We start from the raw sequence: 4,493 nt of genomic DNA, 5'->3' as shown, positions 1-4,493 counted from the left end.
CTAAATCCAACGTTATGACAAGGGAGATTTGCTGTCATTTAAAGTTGTATTGCTTAGAGAACTTAAAGCCATTCTAGGCAAGGTTAAGGTGGCACCACTTTATTTTTTACTATATATCAGGGTTGGGCCAGAAATGAGCGTTTCTAAATATAATATTCTAGAAAAGTCCATAGAAGTGTTTCAAAGACTTTTATGCAAAAGAATGTCTGTCTGTTTTTCTGTATCAGTGAGTAGTATGCCCATCAAAATTTCCTAATAACACAAAGACAAAGGCAAGTCCATACACCTGATCAGATGTCAAAAGAATGGGAGGTGAAATATTAGGTCACCCATAGAGCTTCTGCTAGCCTTTGAGTCAGGTGGACTTTTGTGACAGAATGTGTTTGGTGGCCAGGACTTTTTGGGACATTTCTTCCTAAGTGGAATACACAACAGATAAGGGAATAGGGGAGGTAATACAGGGAAGCTACTCTTTCCAGCTCAGAAGGAGTTGATGAAGCCCATATATGTATCCAAGAAGCCCATAAGATCCTCTAGCTGTGGATAGTGGCTAATGTGGTCATCCAGAATGACACTGTGGGCTGTGGCAACATTTTCCTGTACAGCTCCAAAGACTCTGGGTAGGGATTCACCAGATCCAATCACCCTTAGATAAAACGAATGGGAATAGAAACAATGACAAGAGCTCTCACCCAGCGTCTTTTACACTTTTTCCTCTGATTAATATACTGCAAGAGACTATTGATAACCAAGTTCCTGTCATTGTGGCATATCCCTGCCCACATGTCCCACAGCTCACTCTCAGAGGGTCAGGTGTACAGCCCAAAATCTGAGGAGAGACCTCGAGAGAATACAAAGTTCATCAGTCGCGTGAGGATGGATGACACCTTGCTTCCGTCTTTGAGAAGCTTTTGGAGAAGGAGAAGAAGGTGAGCTTCAAGAAATATACCTCCCTTTGACAGACAGAGACTCTTTTTTTTTTTTTTTTTTTTTGCTGTACACGGGCCTCTCACTGCTGTGGCCTCTCCCGTTGCAGAGCACAGGCTCCGGACACACAGGCTCCGCGGCCATGGCTCGCGGGCCCAGCCGCTCCGCGGCATGTGGGATCTTCCGGGATCGGGGCACGAACCCGTGTCCCCTGCATCGGCAGGCGGACTCTCAACCATTGCGCCACCACGGAAGCCCCAGACAGAGACTCTTAATTGTAAGCTGACCAGATCTATTCTGCTTGAACCTATAGAGCAGCTCCTGAGCAAAGATATCCCCACAGGCATGAGACAACAAGTTGATCCTACTGTTCTGGAAACCCAGATGCTGCAAAAATGCCTCCATGATGCTGGTCTGCTCAAATATGGAATAGTGATGTGGTCTTGGTTTGTCACTGAAGCCAAAACCTAGGAAATTGAGGACAATCACTCGATGAAACCTGAGGGTCAGACCTTTCCATATATTGTACCAATCATAGGTGGACATTGTAAAACCATATAAAAGCATGACTATCTCCGGACTTCAAACCACACCCACAGAGTCTTGGTAGAAGATGCTCAGTCTCTATTAGGTAAAAAAATTTGCCTGATGACTTCCATGAATGAAGAGCAGAGGAAAGCTGGGGGGGTGGGGAGGAGGGGGAAAGTATGTGCAGATAGGTCGCAAGCAGGGGCATAGCCAATAGCTCCACCTAGACCCACCACTCCCTCATCCTGATTCTGGTAAGACTTGGGCTGCAAGACTCCACCTAGACCCACCACCCCCTCATCCTGATTCTTGTAAGACTTGGGTTTCAAGACTCCATGTTTGGGGGACCCCTGTTGCTGCTATCTTTAAGTGTTTTTTTTATTTTTCTTTTTTTCTAACTTTATTGAGGAATGATTGACATAAAAATTGTGTATGTTTAAAGTGTATAACTTGATGATTTGATATACATATACATCGTGGAATGATTAACAAGATCAAGACAATTAATATGGTCATCACCTCACATAAGTGATGTAGTTAACTATTTTTTTCCCTTATTGTTTTGATTTAAAGGAATCTAAAGTCATAATACTGAGTCATTGCATAAATAAGTTACCTTGAAGAGAGTCTTTTTCCTTTCTAAATTTAATGTTAACAGCTCAGTATCTAAACTGGTAATAAATCCCTTGATTTATCCCATTAAGGTGCATGTCTTTTAATTATGTGTTCTTGTGTAAGCTTTATTTCAGCTGTAAGCAGTCTTTGGAGAATATTAGTACTTTAGCAATTGTTTGTCTATTTCTCTAACAGTGCTAGAAGGATGTGAAGCATTTAATGATTTTGATATGGAACCCATATTCATGATGAAAACTAAGACAATGTTTCTTTCTTTTCTACACCAGGAATGGCCTCAGGGGTTATTTTGACTACAGTTTTTTCTCACTAGGGCAGGAAGCTCTATTATTGAGTTGTTTTTTTTTTTCCAATTTTGCAAAGAAATAGTAGGCACATTCCTTTGGGCTCTCTTAACTCAGTTATGAAACTGATTGCCCATTACTCTAATATGCTTGGAAATAAAAAAAACACTGAAGCCATTTTCTGCTCATTATGGTTCTATAGAAATACAAAATCACCATGTCTTTTGAGCAAAGACACTTTGAACTCTTCCCCAAAGTGAAGGATTAGTTCCTTCTGAAACTTTTGTAAGTGCTGTGGCCTTGATATGAAAATTGTTTTAAGTTGGAAGTCACTCAGACTGGCTTATTTTAATAAAAGTCCATCCTGAGGAACAGGCTGCACATAATTGGCAGCAGTTCACCATCTTTTTGGTTGACCTTTGGTTACTTGACCTCCCTAACTTAAAATAATTGAGTCAACAGCCCCTGCTTATCACAATAAATAAACTTTATAATCATTCTTCTATCTTTATATGCTTCATTTAACCCAGTATCTTCTTCTAGACTGCCACAGAGCTACCTGGGACCAATGCCAACTGTCATGGTTACATGACTGCCTGTTCACTGCCTCTAAACTCCCTTACCTTCTATTCTTCTGCTAGAAGTACTTTCTCCATTTGAAAATATTGGATCAACATCTCTTTCTGGCATGAAACAGTACTCCAGCTCACTTGCTATAATTCTTAATCTGGATCTTAAGAAAAAGATCAATATGTATTAAATAGAATAGTCATTGACTTCAATAGACTCCATAGAGGTAACTAATTTTCTCTAAAAATGCTATATCAGAAAATAATTTAGGGCAATGAATTAGCTATAATATAGCCTTAATATTTATTTTGGGTATACAGTACCTAAAATGTATTCCTGCTTAGATTACTACACAGTGGCAGGAGATACTCCATAAATTACATAACTCTTTGACTGTTGCTGCTGCTGCTGCTGAAGTCTCAGACTTTTACAAGTTTGTGATTTCTCCAAACTCCATGAAAGAATAAACCTCCAACCATTGTGAATTTCAATGCTCACACTCTAATATCCTTGTAGAAGACAATTGGACTAGAGACCAAAGGGGAATGCTTCAGTTACTCCAATGCATAGATTTTCTATTTGAGCTGCTATGCTATGTGACTATAAGTTGGCTATCTCCACATTTGGGAATAGCACTAAGGACTATGTTTGGTGAGCCACTGGTGTGTGGAGAAAAAATACACAAATAATTAAATCAGAATTTTGACATTTGATTTACATTCATTTTTATGTATTTTTAAAAATGTATATCTTGTATATATTTTTCAATGTACATTTTGTACTAGAACCATAGGGTATATAAATAATTTCCATGTAAGTATGTATTTATTAAGGTGTACTCAAAAACATTGTTTTTTTACATGTGGAGCTAAACAATAAGGAAATTTGTAGAAACTGCTACTCCAAAGAACTGTTTTAACTCCACAGCTCCAGATACCTGGGAGCCTATCATGAGCTCCAAAAAGTTGAACTAAAATCTATTTGTGATTTTGAAGGAACTTCCAAAGTGTTTTCTAGAGTGGTTATATGTTTTTACCTTTTCATTAGCAAGGTTTGAGTGTTCCAGTTTCTCTACATCCTCATCAGAATTTGGTGTTGCCGGTATATATATTTGTTTTATGTTTGTCATTCTGATAGGTGAGTAGTGATATGTAAACAGCTAACCACCAGAAATTTCTCTCCTAAGAATTTATTCAAGAGAAATGAAAACCTATGTTCACATAAAAAAAAGTACATTAATATTTAATAAAGTTGTTACTTTACTAATAATAACCAAAACATGGAAATAACCCAGATGTTCTTTAATATGAGAATGATTAAACAATCATGGTGCATTCAAATCATGGAATACTATTCAGCAATAAACAGGAAAAAAACATTAAAAAACACAAAAATGTGTCTGAATCTCTGGGGAATTATGCTGAGTGAAAAACAAATCCCAAAAGGTTACATACATTATAATTCCATTTAAATTATATTCTTGAAATGACAAAATTATAGAAATGGATAACAAGTTAGTGGTTATTAGAAGTTAAGGAGAAGTGAGTGAGA

At 37.9% G+C, this 4,493-nt stretch overlaps 1 pseudogene; it reads right to left on the bottom strand.

Moving 5' to 3' along the window:
• Positions 1-428: 428 nt before the first annotated feature.
• LOC132477624 (mesoderm-specific transcript homolog protein-like) lies at positions 429-1,699 on the bottom strand (annotated as a pseudogene).
• Positions 1,700-4,493: the final 2,794 nt, after the last annotated feature.

The sequence above is a fragment of the Mesoplodon densirostris genome, chromosome 17, assembly GCF_025265405.1.
Source record: "Mesoplodon densirostris isolate mMesDen1 chromosome 17, mMesDen1 primary haplotype, whole genome shotgun sequence".
Lineage (NCBI taxonomy): Eukaryota > Metazoa > Chordata > Mammalia > Artiodactyla > Ziphiidae > Mesoplodon > Mesoplodon densirostris.
This window is presented reverse-complemented; position numbering and strand designations above follow the sequence as displayed.